We start from the raw sequence: 12,505 nt of genomic DNA on the forward strand, positions 1-12,505 counted from the left end.
TCACAGCTCTTGCTGTGGCCAGGAAAGGTCTTCCTAGGATGATGGTTTCATCCTCTTCCTTTCCAGTATCCAGGACTATGAAATCAGCAGGGATGTAAAGGCCATCAACCTTTACTAACACGTCCTCTACTTGTCCATAAGCCTGTTTTCTTGAACTGTCTGCCATCTCTAATGAGATTTTAGCAGCTTGCACCCCATAGATTCCCAGTTTCTCTATTACAGAGAGGGGCATGAGGTTTATTCCTGAACCAAGGTCACACAGAGCCTTAAAGATCATCGTGCCTATGGTACAGGGTATTATGAACTTTCTAAGATCCTGTCTCTTCTGAGGCAATGTCAGTTGATCCAGATCACTTAGTTCATTGATGAACAAGGGAGGTTCAATTTCCCATGTATCAATGCCAAATAATTTGGCATTCAGCTTCATGATTGCACCAAGAAACTTGGCAGTTTGCTCTTCAGTAACATCCTCATTCTCTTCAGAAGAGGAATACTCATCAGAGCTCATGAAGGGCATAAGGAGGTTCAATGGAATCTCTATGGTCTCTAGATGAGCCTCAGAGTCCATTGGTTCCTCAGAGGGAAGCTCCTTATTGATCACTGGACGTCCCAGGAGGTCTTTCTCTTTGGGATTCACGTCCTCTCCTCTCCTCACAGTTTCGGCCATGATGCTTATGTCAATGGCCTTGCACTCTCCTTTTGGATTCTCTTCTGTATTGCTTGGGAGAGTACTAGGAGGGATTTCAGTGATCCTTTTACTCAGCTGGCCCACTTGTGCTTCCAGATTTCTAATGGAAGACCTTGTTCATTCATGAAACTTACAGTGGCCTTAGATAGATCAGAGACTAAGTTTGCCAAATTAGAAGTATTTTGTTCAGAGTTCTCTGTCTATTGCTGAGTGGATGATGGAAAAGGTTTATTATTGCTAAACCTGTTTCTTCCACCATTATTAAAGCCTTGTTGAGGCTTTTGATCCTTCCATGAGAAATTTGTATGATTTCTCCATGATGAGTTATAGGTGTTTCCATAAGGTTCACCTAAATAATTTACCTCTGCTATTGCAGGGTTTTCAGGATCATAAGATTCTTCTTCAGAAGATGCCTCTTGAGTACTGTTGGATGCAGCTTGCATTCCATGCAGACTCTGAGAGATCATATTGACTTGCTGAGTCAATATTTTATTCTGAGCCAATATGGCATTCAGAGTATCAACTTCAAGAACTCCCTTCTTCATAGGCGTCCCATTGCTCATAGGATTCCTTTCAGAAGTGTACATGAACTGGTTATTAGCAACAATGTCAATGAGTTCTTGAGCTTCTGCAGGCGTTTTCTTTAGGTGAATGGATCCACCTGCAGAAGTGTCCAGTGACATCTTTGATAGCTCAGACAGACCATCATAGAATATATCCAGGATGGTCCATTCTGAAAGCATCTCAGAAGGACACTTTTTGGTCAGTCCTTTGTATTTCTCCCAAGCTTCATAGAGGGATTCACCTTCTTTCTGTCTGAAGGTTTGAACAGCCACTCTAAGCTTGCTCAGCTTTTGAGGAGGGAAGAACTTGGCTAAGAAAGCCTTGACCAGCTTATCCCAAGAGTTCAGGCTGTCTTTAGGTTGAGAATCCAACCATATTCTAGCTCTGTCTCTTACAGCAAAAGAGAAAAGCATGAGCCTGTAGACTTCAGAATCTACTCCATTAGTCTTAACAGTATCACATATCTGCAAGAATTCATTTAAGAACTGAAAAGGATCTTCAGATGGAAGTCCATGAAACTTGCAGTTCTGCTGCATCAGAGAAACTAATTGAGGTTTCAGCTCAAAGTTGTTTGCTCCAATGGCAGGAATGGAGATGCTTCTTCTATGTAAATTGGAATTAGATGCAGTAAAGTCACCAAGTATCTTCCTTACATTATTATTATTTTCGGCTGCCATCTCCTCTTCCTGTTCGAAAATTTCTGAAAGGTTATCTCTGGATTGTTGTAATTTAGCTTCTCTTAATTTTCTCTTCAGAGTTCTTTCAGGTTCTGGATCTACTTCAACAAGAATATTCTTGTCCTTGCTCCTGCTCATATGACAAAGAAGAGGGCACAAAAAAAATAATAATAATATGGATCCTTTATACCACAGTATAGGGATCCCTGTGTGAGTAGAAGAAGAGGGGGAGACAAAGAATGTAATATAATGGAAGAAACACAACTGTGAGGAGGGTTGAGATGTGAGATGAGATGTTAGTGAATGAATAAATAAATAGAATAAGATGAGAGAGAAGGAATTTTCGAAAATAATTTTTGAAAAAGAGTTAGTGATTTTTGAAAATAGTTTTTGAAAAATGTTAGTAATTTTCGAAAATTAAGATCTAAAAATTAAAATAATTAATAAATTAAAAAGAAATTTTGAAAAAAGGGGAAGATATTTTCGAAAATGAGAGAGAGAGAGAGTTAGTTAGGTAGTTTTGAAAAAGTTAAGAAACAAACAAAAAGTTAGTTAGTTAGTTGAAACAACTTTGAAAATTAATTTTGAAAAGATAAGAAGTTAGGAAGTTGGAAAAGATATTTTGAAATTAGACTTTTGAAAAAGATAAGATGAGAAGATATTTTTGAAAAGATATGATTGAAATTAGTTTTGAAAAAGATTTGATTTTTTAAAATCTCAATTAATGACTTGATTCATAAGAAATCACAAGATATGATTCTAGAACTCAAAGTTTGAATCTTTCTTAACAAGCAAGTAACAAACTTGAAATTTTTGAATCAAAACATTAATTGTTATTGTTATTTTCGAAAATTTGGTATAAAAATATGAAAAAGATTTTTGAAAAATATTTTTGGAATTTTCGAAAATAACTAAGAATCTTGAAAAAGATTTGATTTTTGAAAAAGATTTTGAAAAAGATAAGATTTTCAAATTGAAAATTTGATTTGACTCATAAGAAACAACTTGATTTTAAAAATTTTTGAAAAAGTCAACTCAAATTTTCGAATTTGATGGGAGAAAAAGGGAAAGATATTTTTTTTTTGTTTTTTGAATTTTTATGATGAGAGAGGAAAACAGGAAAACTGATGCAATGCATGAAAGTTATGGATCAAAACAATGAATGCATGCAAGAATGCTATGAATGTCAAGATGAACACCAAGAACACTTTGAATGTCAAGATGAACATCATAGACACAATTTTGAAAAATTTTTAATGCAAAGAAAACATGCAAGACACCAAACTTAGAATTCTTTAATGCTTACGCACTAAGAATTCAAGAATGCATATGAAAAACACCAGACAACACAAAACAAAAAATCATCAAGATCAAACAAGTAGACTTACCAAGAACAACTTGAAGATCATGAAGAACACTATGAATGCATGATATTTTCGAAAAATGCAAGATGCATATGCAAGTGACACCAAACTTATGATATGACTCAAGACTCAAACAAGAAACACAAAATATTTTTTTGATTTTTATGATTTTCTAATTTTTTTTTGGATTTTTTTCGAAAATTATATGAAAATAAAAATAAGGATTCCAAAATTTTTAATATGAATTCCAGGAATCTTGCCATGTTAGTCTTAAAGCTCTAATCAAAGGGTCAGGCATGGCTTAATAGCCAGCCAAGCTTTAATAAAAATATGAGTGTAATTCAGGCATGACAAGCCTAACATGCCCTATTCAGAAGAATTGGGCATGACTCCATTGAGGTGATTAGTTGAAGACCAATCCCAAAGCAGTTTGGGTATGGCTTTACAGCTAGATAGGCTTCAACATGCTTCATGAAACACTAGAATTCATTCTTAAAAATTCTAAAGAAAAATAATATTTTTGAAAACATTTTTTTTTCGAAAACAAGTGAGAAATTTTTGAAAGGTTTTTGAAAAATTTTTGAAAGGAAAACAAAAAGAAAATTACCTAATTTGAGCAACAAGATGAACCGTCAGTTGTCCAAACTCGAACAATCCCCGGCAGCGGCGCCAAAAACTTAGTATGCGGAATCGTGATTACACTTTAATTATGTAAAATTCATTGCTCTTTCTTTCCCTGGAAATGGCGCCAAAAACATGATGCCAAGACCATGGTTCACAACTCCGTGTAACTAACCAGCAAGTGCACTGGGTCGTCCAAGTAATACCTTACGTGAGTAAGGGTCGAATCCCACGAAGATTGTTGGTATGAAGCAAGCTATGGTCACCTTGAAAATCTCAGTTAGGTAGATATAAATTGATAATGGGGTTTTCGAATAATAATTAATAGAATAGGGATAGAAATACTTATGCAATTCATTGGTGAGAATTTCAGATAAGCAAATGGAGATGCTTTCGTTCCTCTGAACCTCTGCTTTCCTGCTATCTTCATCCAATCAGTCTTACTCCTTTCCATGGCTGGCTTTATGTGATACATCACCACTGTCAATGGCTACTTTCCGTCATCTCTCGGGAAAATGATCCTATGCCCTGTCACGGTACGACTAATCGTCTGGAGGCATCACCCTTGTCAATGGCTTCATCTTATCCTCTCAGTGAAAATGGTCAACGCACCCTGTCACGGCACGGCTATTCATCTGTTGGTTCTCGATCATGCTGGAATAGGATTTACTATCCTTTTGCGTCTGTCACTAACGCCCTGAAATCGCGAGTTTGGAGCTCGTCACAGTCATTCATTCATTGAATCCTACTCGGAATACCACAGACAAGGTTTAGACTTTCCGGATTCTCTTGAATGCCGCCATCATTCTAGCTTACGCCACGAAGATTCTGATTAAGAGATCTAAGAGATACTTATTCAGTCGAAGGTAGAACGGAAGTGGTTGTCAGGCACGCGTTCATAGGGAATGATGATGATTGTCACGTTCATCACATTCAGATTGAAGTACGAATGAATATCTTAGAAGCGAAACAAGATGAATTGAATAGAAAACAGTAGTACTTTGCATTAATCTTTGAGGAACAGCAGAGCTCCACACCTTAATCTATGGAGTGTAGAAACTCTACAGTTAAAAATACATAAGTGAAAGGTCCAGGCATGGGCGAATGGCCAGCCCCCTAAAACGTGATCTAGGATAGCATACCACTGATCAAAGATGTCTAATACAATAGTAAAAGGTCCTATTTATAATAAACTAGCTACTAGGGTTTACAGAAGTAAGTAATTGATGCATAAATCCACTTCCGGGGCCCACTTGGTGTGTGCTCGGGGTGAGCTTGAGTGTTGCACGTTTAGAGGTCCTTCTTGGAGTTGAACGCCAGCTTTTGTGCCAGTTTGGGCGTTCAACTCTGGTTTTGGCTCCTTTTCTGGCGCTGGACGCCAGATTTGGGTAGAAAGCTGGCGTTGAACGCCAGTTTACGTCGTCTATTCTTGGCTAAAGTATGGACTATTATATATTTCTGGAAAGCCCTGGATGTCTACTTTCCAACGCAATTGGAAGAGCGCCATTTCGAGTTCTGTAGCTCCAGAAAATTTACATTGAGTGCAGGGAGGTCAGAATCCAACAGCATCAGCAGTCCTTCTTCAACCTCTGAATCTGATTTCTGCTCAAGTCCCTCAATTTCAGCCAGAAAATACCTAAAATCACAGAAAAACACACAAACTCATAGTAAAGTCCAGAAATGTGAATTTAACATAAAAACTAACGAAAACATCCCTAAAAGTAACTAGATCCTACTAAAAACATACTAAAAACAATGTCAAAAAGCGTATAAATTATCCGCTCATCACAGGTCGTCCAAGTAATACCTCACGTGAGTAAGGGTCGAATCCCACGGAGATTGTTGGTTTTAAGCAATCTATGGTTATCTTATAAATCTTAGTCAGGAAGTCAATTATGTTTATCAGTTGAATTGCGAATAACCAAGAGAGCATAAATTAAAGGTTACTTGTTATGCAGGAATGGAGAATATGTTGGAGTTTTGGAGATGCTTTGTCTTCTGAATCTCTGCTTTCCTCTGTCTTCTGATTCACGCATGCACGTCCTCCTATGGCAAGCTGTGTATTGGTGGATCACCGTTGTCAATGGCTACCTTCCATCCTTCCAGTGAAAACTACGCTCACGCGCTCTGTCACAGCACGGCTAATCACCGGTTGGTTCTCAATCCGGTTGGAATAGAATCCCTTGATTCCTTTGCGTTTGTCACTAACGCCCAGCCTTCAGGAGTTTGAAGCTCGTCACAGTCATTCAATCCTTGAATCCTACTCGGAATACCACAGACAAGGTTTAGACTTTCCGGATTCTCATGAATGCCGCCATCAATTCTAGCTTATACCACGAAGATTCTGATTAAGAGATCTAAGAGATACTCATTCAATTTGATATAGAATGGAGGTGGTTGTCAAGCACACGTTCATAGGTTGAGAATGGTGATGAGTGTCACAGATCATCACCTTCATCACAGTTAAGCGCGAATGAACATCTTAGATAGGAACAGGCGTGTTTGAAATAGAAATACTTGCACTAATTCATCGAGACACAGCAGAGCTCCTCACCCCCAACAATGGAGTTTAGAGACTCATGCCGTCAAAGAGTACAAAGTTCATATCTAAAAATGTCATGAGATGCAAAATAAGTCTCTAAAAGTTGTTTAAATACTAAACTAGTAGCCTAGGTTTACAAAAAAATGAGTAAACTATGATGGATGATGCTGAGATCCACTTTTGGGGCCCACTTGGTGTGTGTTGGGGCTGAGATTTAAGCAATTCACGTGCAGAGGCTATTTGTGGAGTTGAACGCCAGTTTTTGTGCCAGTTTGGGCGTTCAACTCCAGCTTTTGATCCTTTTCTGGCGCTGGACGCCAGAATTGGGCAGAGAACTGGCGTTGAACGCCAGTTTACGTCATCTATCCTTGTGCAAAGTATGGATTATTATATATTGCTGGAAAGCCCTGGATGTCTATTTTCCAACGCAATTGGAAGCATGCCATTTCGAGTTCTGTAGCTCCAGAAAAAATCCACTTTGAGTGCAGGGAGGTCAGAATCCAACAGCATCAGCAGTCCTTTTTCAGCCTGAATCAGATTTTTGCTCAGCTTCTTCAATTTCAGCAAGAAAAATACCTGAAATTACAGAAAAACAAACAACTCATAGTAAAGTCCAGAAATATGAATTTTTCCTAAAAACTAATGGAAATAAACTAAAAACTAACTAAAACATACTAAAAACTATATGAAATTAACCCCAAAAAGCGTATAAAATATTCGCTCATCATAAATTCATATTTCTGGACTTTACTATGAGTTTCTGTGTTTTTCTGTGATTTCAGGTATTTTCTGGCTGAAATTGAGGGACTTGAGCAGAAATCAGATTCAGAGGTTGAAGAAGGACTGCTGATGCTGTTGGATTCTGACCTCCCTGCACTCAAAGTGGATTTTCTGGAGCTACAAAACTCGAAATGGCGCGCTCCCAATTGTGTTGGAAAGTAGACATCCAGGGCTTTCCAGCAATATATAATAGTCCATACTTTGGCTAAGAATAGACGACGTAAACTGGCGTTCAACGCCAGCTCTCTGCCAAATTCTGGCGTCCAGCGCCAGAAAAGGATCCAATACCAGAGTTGAATGCCAGAAATGGATCAAAACCTGGCGTCTGATGAGCGGATAATTTATACGCTTTTTGACATTGTTTTTAGTATGTTTTAGTAGGATCTAGTTACTTTTAGGGATGTTTTCATTAGTTTTTATGTTAAATTCACATTTCTGGACTTTACTATGAGTTTGTGTGTTTTTCTGTGATTTCAGGTATTTTCTGGCTGAAATTGAGGGACTTGAGCAGAAATCAGATTCAGAGGTTGAAGAAGGACTGCTGATGCTGTTGGATTCTGACCTCCCTGCACTCAAAGTGGATTTTCTGGAGCTACAGAACTCGAAATGGTGCGCTTCCAATTGCGTTGGAAAGTAGACATCCAGGGCGTTCCAGCAATATATAATAGTCCATACTTTGGCCAAGAATAGACAACGTATACTGGCATTCAACGCCAGCTTTCTACCCAAATCTGGCGTCCAGCGCCAGAAAAGGAGACAAAACCAGAGTTGAACGCCCAAACTGGCACAAAAGCTGGCGTTCAACTCCAAGAAGGACCTCTACACGTGCAACACTCAAGCTCAGCCCAAGCACACACCAAGTGGGCCCTAGAAGTGGATTTATGCATCAATTACTTACTCATGTAAACCCTAGTAGCTAGTTTATTATAAATAGGACCTTTTACTATTGTATTAGGAGTCTTTTTGACAATCTTTGGATTATCTATTGATCTATTGATCACGTTTTAGGGGCTGGCCATCTCGGTCATGCCTGGACCTTTAACTTATGTATTTTCAACGGTAGAGTTTCTACACTCCATAGCTTAAGGTGTGGAGCTCTGTTGTTCCTCAAAGATTAATGCAAAGTACTACTGTTTTCTTTTCAATTCATCTTATTTCGCTTCTAAGATATTCATTCGCACTTCAACCTGAATGTGATGAACGTGACAATCATCATCATTCCCTATGAACGCGTGCCTGACAACCACTTCCGTTCTACCTTCGACTGAATGAGTATCTCTTAGATCTCCTAACCAGAATCTTCGTGGTGTAAGCTAGAATGATGGCGGCATCCAAGAGAATCCAGAAGGTCTAAACCTTGTCTGTGGTATTCCGAGTAGGTTTCAATGATTGGATGACTGTGACGAGCTCCAAACTCGCGATTGCAGGGCGTTAGTGACAGACGCAAAAGGATAGTAAATCCTATTCCAGCATGATCGAGAACCGACAGATGAATAGCCGTGCCGTGACAGGGTGCGTTGATCATTTTCACTGAGAGGATAAGATGAAGCCATTGACAAAGGTGATGCCTCCAGACGATTAGCCGTGCCGTGACAAGGCATTGGATCATTTTCCCGAGAGATGACCGAAAGTAGCCGTTGATAATGGTGATGTATCACATAAAGCCAGCCATGGAAAGGAGTAAGACTGACTGGATGAAGATAGAAGGAAAGCAGAGGTTCAGAGGAACGAGAAGCATCTCCATTCGCTTATCTGAAATTCTCACCAATAATTTACACAAGTACCTCTATCCCTATTATATTATTTATTATTCGAAAACACCATTATCAATTTATAACTGCCTAACTGAGATTTGCAAGGTGACCATAGCTTGCTTCATACCAACAATCTCCGTGGGATTCGACCCTTACTCACGTAAGGTATTACTTGGACGACCCAGTGCACTTGCTGGTTAGTTACACGGAGTTGTGAACCATGGTCTTGGCATCATGTTTTTGGCGCCATTTCCAGGGAAAGAAAGAGCAATGAATTTTACATAATTAAAGTGTAATCACGATTCCGCGTACCAAGTTTTTGGCGCCGTTGCCGGGGATTGTTTGAGTATGGACAACTGACGGTTCATCCTGTTGCTCAGATTAGGTAATTTTCTTTTTGTTTTCTTTTCAAAAAAAATTTTCAAAAAAATCTTTCAAAAATTTTCTCACCTGTTTTCGAAAAAAATTTTAGATTCAAAATTTTTAAGAATAAATTCTAGTGTTTCATGAAGCATGTGAAGCCTAGCTGGCTGTAAAGCCATGTCTAAATTCGTTTGGACTGAGGCTTCCAACCATCAGCTGTTATACGATTGTAGGGTATGTCAGGCATGTCATGTCTGGTTTACATGCTGAAGCTTGGCTGGCCATTGGCCATGTCTAGTGTTTTGGACCGGAGCTTTCATTGAAAGCTTGGCTGGCTAGTGAGCCATGTCTAATTCCTGGACTGAAGCTTTAGACTAAGAATGCAAGATTCCTGGAATTCATATTAAAAATTTTGGAATCCTTATTTTCCTTTTTCTAAAATTTTTCGAAAAAAAAAATCATAAAATCAAAAATATTTTTGTGTTTCTTGTTTGAGTCTTGAGTCATATCATAAGTTTGGTGTCACTTGCATATTCATCTTGCATCTTTTCGAAAATTTATGCATTCATAGTGTTCTTCATGATCTTCAAGTTGTTCTTGGTAAGTCTTCTTGTTTGATCTTGATGATTTTTTGTTTTGTGTTGTATGTTGTTTTTCATATGCATTCTTGAATTCTTAGTGTCTAAGCATTAAAGAATTCTAAGTTTGGTGTCTTGCATGTTTTCTTTCCATTAAAAATTTTTCAAAATTGTGTTCTTGATGTTCATCATGATCTTCATAGTGTTCTTGGTGTTCATCTTGACATTCATAGTGTTCTTGCATGCATTCCTTGTTTTGATTCAAAAATAAAAGAGAAAAACATGAAAATGATGTTTTTAATTTTTTCTCTCTCATCATTCAAAATTCAAAAAAAAAAAATCTTTCCCTTTTTCTCTCATCAAATTCGAAAATTTGAGTTGACTTTTTCAAAAATTTTTTAAAATCAAGTTGTTTCTTATGAGTCAAATCAATTTTTCAATTTGAAAATCTTATCTTTTTCAAAATCTTTTCCAAAATTATTAGTTATTTTCGAAAATTCCAAAAATAATTTTCAAAAATCTTTTTCTTATTTTTATATCAAATTTTTGAAAATAACATAATCAATTAATGTTTTGATTCAAAAATATGAAGTTTGTTACTTGCTTGTTAAGAAAGATTCAAACTTTAAGTTCTAGAATCATATCTTGTGATTTCTTATGAATCAAGTCATTAATTGAGATTTTAAAAATAAAATCTTTTTCAAAACTAATTTCTAAAATATCTTCTTATCTTACCTTTTGCAAAAAAATTGGTTTCAAAATATCTTTTCTAACCTCCTAACTTCTTATCTTTTCAAAATTTGTTTTAACTAACTAACTAACTTTTTGTTTGTTTCTTAACTTTTTCAAAACCACCTAACTAACTCTCTCTCTCTCATTTTCGAAAATATCTTCCCCCTTTTTCAAAATTTCTTTTTAATTTATTAATTATTTTAATTTTTAAATCTTAATTTTCGAAAATTACTAATATTTTTCAAAAACTATTTTCAAAAATCACTAACTCTTTTTCAAAAATTATTTTCAAAAATTCCTTCTCTCTCATCTTATTCTATTTATTTATTCATTCACTAACATCTCATCTCACATCTCAACCCTCCTCACAGTTGTGTTTCTTCCATTATATTACATTCTTTGTCTCCCCCTCTTCTTCTACTCACACAGGGATCTCTATACTGTGGTATAAAGGATCCATATTATTATTATTATTATTATTTTGTGCCCTCTTCTTTGTCATATGAGCAGGAGCAAGGACAAGAATATTCTTGTTGAAGAAGATCCAGAACCTGAAAGGACTCTGAAGAGAAAATTAAGAGAAGCTAAATTACAACAATCCAGAGATAACCTTTCAGAAATTTTCGAACAGGAAGAGGAGATGGCAGCCGAAAATAATAATAATGTAAGGAAGATGCTTGGTGACTTTACTGCACCTAATTCCAATTTACATGGAAGAAGCATCTCCATTCCTGCCATTGGAGCAAACAACTTTGAGCCGAAACCTCAATTAGTTTCTCTGATGCAGCAGAACTGCAAGTTTCATGGACTTCCATCTGAAGATCCTTTTCAGTTCTTAACTGAATTCTTGCAGATATGTGATACTGTTAAGACTAATGGAGTATATCCTGAAGTCTACAGGCTCATGCTTTTCCCTTTTGCTGTAAGAGACAGAGCTAGAATATGGTCGTATTCTCAACCTAAAGACAGCCTGAACTCTTGGGATAAGTTGGTCAAGGCTTTCTTAGCCAAGTTCTTCCCTCCTCAAAAGCTGAGCAAGCTTAGAGTGGATGTTCAAACCTTCAGACAGAAAGAAGGTGAACCCCTCTATGAAACTTGGGAGAGATACAAAGGACTGACCAAAAAGTGTCCTTCTGACATGCTTTCAGAATGGACCATCCTAGATATATTCTATGATGGTCTGTCTGAGCTATCAAAGATGTCACTGGACACTTCTGCAGGTGGATCCATTCACCTAAAGAAAACGCCTGCAGAAGCTCAAAAACTCATTGACATGGTTGCTAATAACCAGTTCATGTACACATTTGAAAGGAATCCTGTGAGCAATGGGACGCCTATGAAGAAGGGAGTTCTTGAAGTTGATACTCTGAATGCCATATTGGCTCAGAATAAAATATTGACTCAGCAAGTCAATATGATCTCTCAGAGTCTGCATGGAATGCAAGCTGTATCCAACAGTACTCAAGAGGCATCTTCTAAAGAAGAAGCTTATGATCCTGAAAACCCTGCAATAGCAGAGGTAAATTATTTAGGTGAACCTTATGGAAACACCTATAACTCATCATGGAAAAATCATCCAAATTTCTCATGGAAGGATCGAAAGCCTCAACAAGGCTTTAATAATGGTGGAAGAAACAGGTTTAGCAATAATAAACCTTTTCCATCATCCACTCAGCAACAGACAGAGAACTCTGAACAAAATACTTCTAATTTGGCAAACTTAGTCTCTGATCTATCTAAGGCCACTGTAAGTTTCATGAATGAAACAAGGTCTTCCATTAGAAATCTGGAAGCACAAGTGGGCCAGCTGAGTAAAAGGATCACTGAAATCCCTCCTAGTAC

The 12,505-nt window shown here is 37.3% G+C and overlaps 1 non-coding gene across 1 annotated transcript; it reads right to left on the reverse strand.

Annotated features, from left to right (window-relative positions):
- Positions 1–11,699: 11,699 nt before the first annotated feature.
- LOC112739003 (small nucleolar RNA R71) lies at positions 11,700–11,807 on the reverse strand. Its single transcript, XR_003169946.1, has one exon. It is a non-coding gene; the product is annotated as a small nucleolar RNA R71 (small nucleolar RNA).
- Positions 11,808–12,505: the final 698 nt, after the last annotated feature.

The sequence above is a fragment of the Arachis hypogaea genome, chromosome 13 (assembly GCF_003086295.3).
Source record: "Arachis hypogaea cultivar Tifrunner chromosome 13, arahy.Tifrunner.gnm2.J5K5, whole genome shotgun sequence".
Lineage (NCBI taxonomy): Eukaryota > Viridiplantae > Streptophyta > Magnoliopsida > Fabales > Fabaceae > Arachis > Arachis hypogaea.